Below are 12,273 nucleotides of genomic sequence, written 5' to 3' on the forward strand. Positions count from 1 at the left end.
TTAAGATTCCTAAATCTAAAAACAAAAACTGCAACTAATCAGTGAAGATTCAAAACGCGGTCAAAAATCTCTATTCATCTCTTCATCTCTCTGCTCATTTATGTTGGTAATCATTAACCAGTGAAAGAATTAAAACTTTATTTATTGAAGATCCAATATGTAAGCGTAAAATTGTTTATTTGATGCAGTCAAAGGGAAGGGGATGTTGATTCTTTTGTTGCAATTGGGGTTCTTGCCCACAACCACTTAGAGTACTTGGTGAGATATTAGAATCAAATTGGGCTAGCTTTGAAATTGCCACATTCTTTTAGCATGGTTAGTGAATGAAATAAAATTTAGAAGAAGTTTGTTACATTCTTTCTAGTTATCAATGTTTCTAAAATAGGATCGGACTGGCCTGTTGGATCGGTTAAATCGCGATCCAATAGTTGGTGGACCTGGTTTGATATAAAAAATTAGATGGCCTAAAAATTGGATGGACTGAAAAATCCGAAAAGACCCGGGAATCAGTAAAATGGGTATGAACCGAATTTAAAATGGACGACATCGTTTTCTGCAAAAAAAGAATACTAAATCCTTAAAAATTAAAACCTATCTACTTTGCGAACTTCTTTCTTCTCTGCTGCAAATCTAAAATCTCTTCGCAAGTTTGAAATCTCTCCCTCACATCTCATTACCTCTTCTACAAATCAGAGATCGGGACTTCACTTGGGGCTGTTCATGCTAAGTATTTACTAAAGGTAAGTTTTCATTCCATTAATACTAGAATTTAGTTTGCTTATTGAAGACAATAGTTGTTTATGAAATTTGACTGAATATGAGAATAATACTCATTAAGGATATGATTCTAGAAGTTTTATGTATTTTTTTTCCCATAAAAATTGGGCAATTGAATAAATAGCCCATATTATGTTTAATCTATGCTATACACATAAGTTGCTTGAAGAAATGTTCGGGTCAAATTTGGTTATTCTTGGCCTTAGACAACAGACAAAAAAGAGAAAAATACAAATAGTTTTTTTGGCTTTTTTAGTACAGTAATCTTTTCTGTTGAATATCCAGTTTACCCAGCATAGTAAGGTAACCCTGTAAGCAGACTTTTGTGAAGCGCGTCAGCGTCTTCCTTTGGCTTAACCGTGGACTTTAAAATTGCATTTAACCAACTATAAAACTTATCTCCAATTAGTTATTAGTTAAAAAGCTGGATTTTTATTGTCAATAATAAACAAAAACACAGTATTAACATAAAAGCTTTGTGCTACCTTTAGGTTATTGACAAATAATAAAATTATTCGTTTTATTCTCAATTAAGTTTTTATTTATTATTCATCTTTTGTCAAACAATGTATATATAATTTAGCCTTCCATTTTAATAAAAAAATGTTATCAGTTGTTGTCTATTAGTTGTTAACTCAAAATCTAGGCAATGCTTAAGTTTATTTAGGAAACTAAAAGTTGTTTGAAAATGATATTCAATTGTATTTTCTTTTTTTTTTTTTTAGATATTGAGGATGATGATGTCAATGCATTGCAAACTGATTGCATTGCATTATGATGAATATTGACAATGAAAACCGATTACAATGTCCATAATTATCTTGAAAAAAATTTATTTTATTCATGTTTAGATGTTTAATTTATTTGGATGTTTGAGTTAAACTATAAACTTATATTTAATTAACTTATATGTAAATGCGAATCTCAGCTATCACCTCCTCTAATTTAGAATTCATCTTCTCAAGTTTGTTATCCATATCATCTCGCATATCTTCAAGAGAATGTTTCACCTTTGATAACCTTTCGGCCTCTATAGGATTGAGTTTAGACGTAATGGCCTTCATAGTCACACCAAATCCATTCTTGTACATAAAATAAAACACTACTCTAGCGTAGACAGCTTCTTCAAGGGTACCCATAATTATCCCAAGCTTTGCAAATATCTATCACCAGAGCTCTCTTGTCGCAAGTTTTCCCGTTTGCATATCATAAAGAGTTTTAGAATGCACCACCAAGTGACCATGTCATTGGAAAATTTTCTTGGATACAACAAGAACCATTTGCAGGATGTTTTAGATGGAAATTTTTTATGATTGTGTGGGCAGCAAATTGAATATTCTTTGTCATGATGTTGAAGGAAAATGAAAATACCGAGAAGAGAAAATAGAGAAAAAAAAAACTGAGATTGAAGGCGGAGCAATGAAAGAGAAAGAGTAAAACGATGACCTATAGAAAAAACTGTAATGAGATGAATTTGAGACACTCTATATATCATTTAGGTTTTTATTTTAGTTAAAAATTTTTATCAGTTGTTCAATGAAAATTTAGGCAATTTTCAAGTTTATTTAGGCAATTAAAAGTTGTTTAAAAATGATATTCAATTGTATTTTCTTTTATTTTTTTATAGATATTGAGGATGATGATGTCAATGCAATGCAATGCAATTTAAAGAGGAGATGATTATGATGAAATTGATAATGAAAATTGATTGCAACGTCCATAAATATCTTGAAAAAAATAAAATTCAAGTTTATATGTTTGATTTATTTGGATGTTTGAGTTTAACTATGATTTATATGTAAATGTGACTCTCAGCAATCATCTCCTCTAATTTAAAATTCATCTTCTCAAGTTTGATATCCTTATCATCTCGCATATCCTCAAGAGATTGTCCCACCCTAGATAACCTTTTGGCCTCCATTGGATCGAGTTTAGACGCAATGGCCTTCATAGTCACAGCAAATCCATTTTTCTATATTGAATAAAACACCCCTCCAGCATAGGCAACTTCTAAAGGGTACCCGTAATTATCCCAAACTTTCAAATCTTTGTCACCAAAACTCCCTTGCTTCAAGCTTTCCCGTTTGTATATCATAGAAAGTTTTAGGATGTACCATCAAGTGACTGTGTTCTTGGAAAATTTTCTTAGATACAACAAGAACAATTTTTGTAGGATGTTTTAGAAGAAAGTTTTTTATGATTGTATGGACAGCAAATGGAATATTCTTTCTCATGATGGTGAAGGAAAATGAAAATATTGAGAAGAGAAAATGGAGAAAAGAAAACAGAGATGAAAGCCGGAGCAATGAAAGAGAAAGCGTAAAACAATGACTCAAAAGAAGAATTGTAAAGAGATGAATTTGAGGAACTCAATATATCATTTAGGTTTTTGTTTTAACAAAAAATTTTCATCAGTTATTGTCTATTAGCAGTTAAATCAAAGAGTAGGCAATTCTTAAGTTTATTTAGGAAATTAAAAGTTGTTTGAAAATGATATTCAATTTTATTTTCTTTTATTTTTTGTACATATTGAGGACGATGATGTCAATGCAATGCAATGCAATTTAAAGAACAGATGATTATGATGATATTGACAATGAAAACTGATTGGAACGTCTATAATTATCTTGAAAAAAAAAATTATTTTATTCATTTTTACATCTTTAATTTATTTGGATGTTTGAGTTAAGCTATGATTTGGATTTAATTAACTTATATGTAAATGCGAATCGCAACTATCACATACTCTAATTTAGAATTCATCTGCTCAAGTTTGATATCCATATAATATCGCATATCCTTAAGAGATTGTTTGATCCTCGATAACCTTTCATTCTCCATATGATCGAGTTTAGACTCAATGGCCGTTATAGTCACAACAAGTCCATTCTTCTATATAGAATAAAACACCCCTCTAGCATAGCCGGCTTCTTCAAAGGTAACTGTAATTATCCCAAGCTTTGCAAATCTCTGACACTTGAGCTCTCTTCATGCAAGCTTTCCCATTTGCATATCATAGAAAGTTTTAGGATCCACCACCAAGTGACGATGTCTTTAGGGAATTTTCTTGGAAACAATAAGAATACTTTTGGTATGATGTTTTATAAAGAAGTTTTTGATGATTGTGTTGGCAGCAAATGGAATATTATTTGCCATGATAGTGAAGGAAAATGGAAATACAGAGAAGAGAAAATGGAGAAAAGAAAACAGAGATGGAAGGTGGAGCAATAAAAGAGAAAGAGTACAACGATGACTTAGGAAGAACTATAATGAGGTGAATTTTAGAGACTCAATATATCATTTAGGTTTTTGTTTTAATGAAAAATATTCATCAGTTGCTGTCTATGAGTTGTTGAATCAAAGTTTAGGCAATTCTTAAGTTTATTTAGGAAATTAAAAGTTGTTTGAAAATGATATTCAATTGTATTTCCTTTTATTTTTTGTAGATATTGAGGATGATGATGTCAATGCAATGCAATGCAATTTAAAGAATAGATGATTATGATGATATTGACAATGAAAACTAATTGGAACGTCCATAATTATCTTGAAAAAAAAATTACTTTATTCATTTTTACATCTTTAATTTATTTGGATGTTTGGGTTAAGCTGTGATTTAGATTTAATTAACATATATGTAAATGCGAATCGCAACTATCGCCTACTCTAATTTAGAATTCATCTTCTCAAGTTTGATATCCATATCATATCGCACATCCTCAAGAGATTGTTCCACCCTTGATAACCTTTCGCTCTCCATATGGTCGAGTTTAGACACAATGGGCGTTATAGTCACAACAAATCCATTCTTCTAGATAGAATAAAACACCCCCCAACATAGGTGGCTTCTTCAAAGGTACCCGTAATTATCCCGAGCTTTGAAAATCTCTGATACTTGAGCTCTCTTGTTGTAAGCTTTCCCATTTGCATATATAGAAAGTTTTAGGATGCACTACCAAGTGACGATGTCTTTGGGGAATTTTCTTAGAAACAATAAGAATACTTTTTGTATGATGTTTTAGAATGAAGTTTTTTATAATTGTGTGGGGCAGCAAATGGAATAATCTCTCTCATGATGGTGAAGGAAAATGAAAATACTGAGCAGAGAAAATAGAGAAAAGAAAATAGAAATGGGAGGCAGAGAAATGAAAGAGAAAGAGTAAAACGTTGACTTGTAAGAAGAACTGTAATTAGATGAATTTGAGAGACTTAATATATCATTTAGGTTTTTGTTTTAATAAAAAAATTTCATCAGTTGTTGTCTATTAGTTGTTAAATCAAAATTTAGGCAACTGTTAAGTTTATTTAAGAAAATTGGTTGAAAATGATATTCAATTGTATTTTTGTAGATATTGAGGATGATGATGTCAATGCAATGCAATGGAATTTAAAGAGAAGATGATTATGATAATATTGACAACGAAAACTCAGTGCTACGTCCATAATTATCTTGAAAAATGTTTATTTTATTCATGTTTACATGTTTAATTTATTTGGATGCTTAAGTTTAACTATGATTTATATTTAATTAACTTATGTGTAAATGTGAAATCTCAATGATCACGTCCTTTAATTTAAAATTCTTTTTCTCAAGTTTGATATCTATATTGTCTCGCATATCCTGAAGAGATTGTTCCACCCTTGATAACCTTTCGGCCTCCATAGGATCGATTTGGATGCAATGGCCTTCATAGTCATAGAAAATCCATTATTGTAGATAGAATAAAATACCCCTCCAGCATAGGCAGCTTCTTCAAGGGTACCCGTACTTATTCCGAGCTTTGCAAATCTTTGCCACCCGAGCTCCCTTGCTGCAAGCTTTTATGTTTACATATCATAGAATGTTTTAGGATGCACCTGGTCTGACTGCGCCGGTAAAGGCTAATAAAGGGCAGTGAGAGTATACCACAAGTATTAACGTGTCGTACAAGTAGTATATAAAATTTCGTATCCACAGGGAGTGGAAGGATAGAGTAATAGAATCTTTTGAATACATAATTATTAGATAGAATCAATAAGAGGGGTCAGTTATGCGTATTATAAAATACCAGAAATTTAAATATCAGAAAAATAAATGACTGAAATTTAAATAAAATAAAGGTACATAAAGTTAAATGCGATCAAATAAAAATGCGATAAAGTAAATTATAGGAAATTAAAGTGCAGTAAAGTAAAAGAGCAAAAAATTAAATGAAATTAAATAACATAAAATAAAAGTTAGCTATTAGTAGTTAGAGGTTAGTAGTTAGAAGTTAGTAGTTAGAAATATATATATATTTGAAATTATATATGAGAAAGTATTCTTGTGATGGATTGATCCATTACCATCCAAAAGTAGGCGGCAGCGAAGTAAGCATTAGTGATATATTTCCTGAAGGGTGGAGTGTTCTAGTTAGTTATATCCTCTTTCGAGGTAGTCAATTGTAACAATCGTATGACGTCTTTCATATGTCGCATACGTAATAAGCTTCATCCTTTTAACACTGGCTTTATTCTATTTCTAGATATAAAACCAATTCTCAATTTATGTGGTTCACGTGCTTGAACTTCATCTTTCAATCCTTCCCTCACCCACCTAATGTCAAGTAAATAAAGGGATTCGACTTTATTTTACAAGCGTTTGTCTTGCATAAATTGAACCAGAAATCTATATCACGCTATAGATGATTCAATTTTTAATAAAGCTGCCTAGCATTTTGGAGGTAATAGATATTAATCCATTGCCAAAATGGCTGGTTTGCTCACTTATTTTAGATAAAACAATGTAAACAATCAAATAGCAATTCATATCTTTTATTGAGAGAAAAATAACAGAATTACAGAAAGGTTGTTTTTTTATACAAACGATAATAAAATAAAGAATATAAAGATAACAAATAATAACAAAGGAGAATGATGGATTAGGTATAGCTTCTATTGAGTCTGAGACTTTGGAGCACAACCTTCCTTTCTTAACCTCTGAGATTATGAACACGAAACTACACTAAATATTTACAGGGTGATATGACTATTTTTCTTTTCTGCCAGCCCTTTTCTCTGTTGATTTACGCTGCTATTTATAGTAATCAAATGCTTAAAGGTTAGTCTTCTCTGCATAATTTGGCATTTGGGGCAAGTGGGCTGTGTCTAATCATATTACAGCTAAGCATCAGCTGTCGTTCAATGATGGGGACTTTTAGCCTTGGAACTGGTGTAGGCGATCGCTTGACTTGGCTTTGGCACATATGAGATTGCCTAACATCAATAGGAGACCGCTTGGAGTAGTGTTTCATCCATAGGAGATTGCTTGGTTAGCATCTTGGCTACAGGAGATCGCCTAGGTGGTCATGAGATCGCCTGAGTGTGAGTTTGCCCTTAGGAGATCGCCTAGTGCACATAGGTGGTCTCTTAGCTTCTCTTTTATCGCTTACGCTTATCTTTTCCATGCCTTAGGCAATAGCCTAAGTGCATGTCTTGCTGGACTTGGACTTTTCTCCTTAGTGGGCTTATTTTCTCCGCAACTGAACCTCAATTTGGCTTGTAAAATGGGCTCGTAATATTAGCTCTCAAATTGGGCTTTTTCGAGTCTAATTGCCAATATTTCCGCAGATTTTATGAAGAATACATTTTTTTTAATTTTCGAGATTCCTCCCTGTATAAAATTATAATTCTACAAATTTTCTAAGATAAGTGCACAAATATAGCCATTTTATTAGTTAATTTAGGGGGATTTTTGGTGTAAAAATACCTAAGTATTTGCATCGTATCAAATTCCCCCATGCTTAAACTGTTGCTTGTCCTTAAGCAATTAAGCTTTATTCTTTTCTTTTAAATATTAAATATTAAATTCAAGAACTCAATCTGTTAAGCTCAATTCCTAAGAATAATAAAAAATTCATTCAATAATCAATTCCTATATGCTTATATTATAAATACTGCAGAAAATTTATAGAATGGCCATAGCAAGTAGTTAGTCCTTAAGAATAGGTTTTTAGGTGTAAACTCCCTTTTAGATTTCATAGGTCTTTTCCAGGGTTGTAATGGGGCTCTTGAAAAATTTGAGCTTACTTAAAAAAATGGATCTTTAGGCTCAAGTAGTGTGTGATTGATATTTCTAGTTAAAATACTTTTGACAGTTCTTTCCTTTTCAATCACATTTTTTCACTTTTCCTCTTCATTTATTTTCCTGGAATTTTTCTTTCTTTCCTTATTGTTTTTGGGAACTTTGGATTTTCCTTTTCCTTTTTCTTCTTTTTCTTTTTCTTTGAATTTCCCTTTGGTTATGGATTTGAGGGAATCAATTTTTTTCCTCCTCAAAAATCTCAAATTCCTGTCACTTTCAAATTTTATTTTTGACCAAAAAATATAATTCACATAAAAAGGGTAATAAAGGCTTTTAGGCTTGGTGATTTATATTTTTGGGTTTCCTCAAGAAAGGATTCGAATTTTTAAGGCTCAAAGGGGCTTCTCAAGGGATTAATGTTCAAAAGGTATGAAAAATTTTAACGGTTCTTGACGTTGCTTATTCAAAGAATGCCTAAATCATTTTCTTAAGGATACACAAAATCATTTTCTATTTCGCCTCAAAGTGTTTTAAAGAAGGTTCTAGAATCTAAAGGAGTGAAAATTTTCCTACTAGCTAACTAACTCATTACGACCAATTTTTTAAAAATAACCATAAGAAATAATGATGAATAATCAATATTTTCGGAGTTATTACTGAAAGAAAGTTTATTTCTTCTTTGGAAATAGAAAATAAAATTTTGAGTTCTATCCTTAAAATAATCAATTTACTTGATTTATTAAAAAAGAAAGAATTTTTCATAATATTTTTGAGGAAAAGTAACAAATATTAGGCAAAAATTCTTGAAAATTTTGAAAATTCTAATTTTTTAAGTTTCCCTCCCCCATGCTTAAATTAGACACTATTCCCAATATTTTTTAGTCAAAGAATAGTTAAGGGTGAGAAAATCATACCTGACGGTGCCGATGTTGATCGTAAAAATAATCTTGAATTAAGCGCAGGATCAACTAACAAAAACTAAATAAAAATATTCCTTACATAACAGAACTATGTTAGTCATAAAAGCATAACATGAAATAGAAATAAGTTCTAAACATGCAAATAAAAAATAAATAGTATGGTATATAAAGAAAATGAAAAATATGCAAAAAATAGTCCTAAGCAACAGGTGGTGCAAGGTAATGGTGGGTCTATGGAGGGAAGAATATCAAAGGTGCACTAGCAGGCGTAGCATGGGGTTGTTGGAGCAGTCGATAAATCTCCATCTGCTATTGTCCCTAACTCTTGAGGACTTGTAAAATGTTAGTTGACCAGACTCTAGGCAGTCAAGTCACTCGGTGATCTGTGCTATCACAGGAGAAATATCTACTATATCAGAGTCCTCTAAATCATTCTCTCCTCCTTCTCTGAGGCTTTGAAGTGGATCTCCATCCTCAGGGACTGATAAAACTCAGCGGAATCTATTAATAAACTCATATCTCGCTCCTTACCGCTGAATCTTACCCATTTGTTTCCAAGTCCCAATATCCAATCTAGTATTATCGTCAATAGGTGGATAGGGTGGATATGTGATATCAAACTCGGTTAGTCCCACTACTGAAGCTGTCACTAGACCACCAATTGCTATCATAGCCCAGTTATCAAATAAAGCGGTGACAATATACTCACAAATAAAGGGTCCCATATTAATTTGCTGTCTATGTGCAAAGTAGTGCAGGATAAAAAGATCAGTCTTAGAAATTGATCCTGGACTCTTTCCTCTAGCTAATAGTGTATGTCCCAGCAGTTGGTGCAAAATCCTAAGGCTGAATCTATCAATGAATGAGGATTTTGCCTCAACATTTCTATAAGGAGGGGCCCCAAAAGTTAAACTCTGCAAAATATCTTCAGTGTCAAAAATCCGATGGTACTATGTATGGCTCATTAGGTGCTTTGGGTAGTCCTAGTAATTCATTAAATTGACCAAAGCATATTTTCATATCTCGTCCTAAAATTCTAAACCATATTCTTCCATCAGGTGGCTGTGTATACTCAAAATGGAAAGAACTAAGAAATTCTAATGTCAACTCCCGGTAAGTTGGGTGGCTCTGAACCAAAAATGTCTCCCATCCCATAATTCTAAACATAGCAGTAACATGCTCAACCATATTAATCTCATTTAAATCATTCAAGTCTAGGTACTGAGATGGTATAACATGCCTCTTCATCAAAGAAGCGTAAAATTGTTTCTGACCAATACTTTTAAATGTTACCTTGCTTTCAATGGCAGATGGTATCGAGGGAGGCTGCAAAGTGATAGCTTTCCCTTTATGCAGTGCAGAGGTTCCAGCTTCATTTGCAGTGGACTTTCATCATTTTCAGGTGTCTTGCTGCTGAGCTTCGAGAATAATATTTTTGGTTCCCACCATTTTTGCATACAAAATATTTGTTGGCTATACTTCTATTTGTGCACAAATAATTCACTGAAAGAAAGGAATGGAAAATGAAAATTTATTCAATTGAAATTGCAAACAAATGAAAAAGGAACAAACTAAAAAGAAAAAAAAAAGAAATGATCGTTACCTTTCGGTGGCGGTGGAGAAGAAAACCCATGGGTCAGAGGGGGAAAGAGTGAAAAAGCTAGTTCCTGAGGGGAGGGAGGCAGTATCGTCACTTGGTGAAGAGAGGGAGGAGTGGCGTCGAGCTGTTTTATATTAGTAATTATTATTTAATTAGGATAATTTGTATTTATGTTCAGATTTCCTTGTCTATAGCCGTTACTTAGATTAAGGATGTAAATACGTAATCCTATGCTAGAATTATGTGAGTATTCTTGTATAAATTGGTGGTTGTATGTTATGATAATGATATAGAAAATAGAATTACTTTCTCTATTTTGGCATGGTATAAGAGCCTGGCTCTTTTATCACTCGTTTTCTTTTCTAAAACTAAAAACCTAATTTTCCTAAAACTATGTCAAACACCCTTGTTCTGCCTTCCAATGAGAGTGGATCAACACCCACTGCTACTACTGGATCTTCATCTTTGATGAATGATCTCAATTCTGCTTTAACTCCTGAGAAACTTCATGGATCCAATTACACCGAATGGTCCATTAATGCACAAAATAAACTACGTGGACGCAAGAGGTGGGGATATGTCACTGGTGTGAAATCTGCCCCAGCTGATGAAAATTCCAAGGCGTATGAGACTTAGGAAGATGAAAATTGCCTCGTTAAGTCATGGTTGCTAGATTCAATGACCAAGGAAACAAGAGCCTTGTTTCTGCGTTTGCCTACGACAAAGGACATCTGGGAAGTGGCGAAGGAGACGTATTCAGTTAGTGAAGATGCCTCCAGAGCTTACAAGCTTCATTGTGAAATCATCAGTTTGAGCCAAAATGGAGGTTCTGTTATTGCATTTTTTTGGAAAATTACAATGCCTATGGCAAGAATCCGACGCTATTCAAATATGCTAGATGCAGTGCGCTGCTGATATCGAGGAAAAATGGTAAATGCTCAACGTGTTTATATGTTTCTGGCTGGTCTTGATGCAGGATTACATGGAGTTAGAGGGCGAATTCTTTCTACTACTCCTCTTCCTAGTCTACAAAGTTCATATGCTCTTGTTTGTTCTGAGGCAAATAGACAAGAGGCTATGATGGGTGGAGGATCTGCAGAAGTAATGACTTTAGCTACAAAGAAGATGATCAATAAAAAGGACAAAGGGCAACGATACTGTACACACTGTCATGCTGACAATCATATTGTTGAAAAGTGTTTCAAAATACATGGATTTCCTGACTGGCATCCTAAGGCCAGGATGAAGAACGATGATAAAAGGTAGGTTGAGAAAGTTACTGTTGGCCTTGCTGCGAAATCAAGTATATCTAAGTCTAAAATTTCCTCTACTGTTCTTAGTAATACAGACTGGATTATAGATACTGGTGCATCTGACCACGTCTCTTGTGATAGAGATAAATTCATTAATTTTTCTGCCTCTGTTTTAAAAACAGTTATAATTTCTGCTGATGGTGAGACCTCTAAGGTAAAAGGAATTGGTAATATTCCAATTTCTAATTCTTTGACTCTTGAAAATGTACTTTTTGCTCCTACCATAAATTATAACTTACTTTCTGTTAGCCAAATTACAGCTGCCTTAAATTGTACAACCTCATTCTCTTCTTCCATATGTCTATTTCAGGGCAACATGAGTTTGGAAACGATTGGCAGTGGTAGGCAAAAGGGCGGATTATACTATCTTGATGACTCTCCTGGTTCTTCTACTTCTGTTGTTCTCTATTCTAGCAAAAATAAAGTTGATCAGAATAGGCTTGGTATTTTGCTTTGGCATAAAAGATTAGGTCACCCTTCTTTTGGCTATCTTAACCATTTGTTTCCCTCTTTATTTGATGGATTGCCTTTATCTGAACTTGTTTGTGAGTCTTGTATTCTTGCTAAGAATAAAAGAAATATTTTTCCTAAATCCAATTCTGTGTCAATGTTGCCTTTTGA

General features: G+C 33.0%; 1 long non-coding RNA gene across 3 annotated transcripts; it reads left to right on the forward strand.

Annotated features, from left to right (window-relative positions):
* The first annotated feature begins 405 nt into the window (after nt 1-405).
* Nucleotides 406-5,370, forward strand: LOC110009430 (uncharacterized). 3 transcript variants are annotated; one of them, XR_002284327.3, is made up of 3 exons: nt 545-740; nt 3,912-4,051; nt 5,127-5,370. It is a non-coding gene; the product is annotated as an uncharacterized LOC110009430 (long non-coding RNA). The 3 variants fall into 3 exon arrangements; XR_002284326.3 differs by lacking the exon at nt 5,127-5,370 and adding an exon at nt 4,224-4,356; XR_016322529.1 differs by lacking the exon at nt 5,127-5,370 and having other exon boundaries at nt 406-740; nt 3,912-4,356.
* The last annotated feature ends 6,903 nt before the right edge of the window (nt 5,371-12,273 follow it).

The sequence above is a fragment of the Jatropha curcas genome, chromosome 9 (genome assembly GCF_041381405.1).
Source record: "Jatropha curcas cultivar XTBG-Jc1 chromosome 9, XTBG_Jcur_1.0, whole genome shotgun sequence".
In the NCBI taxonomy this organism is placed as follows: domain Eukaryota; kingdom Viridiplantae; phylum Streptophyta; class Magnoliopsida; order Malpighiales; family Euphorbiaceae; genus Jatropha; species Jatropha curcas.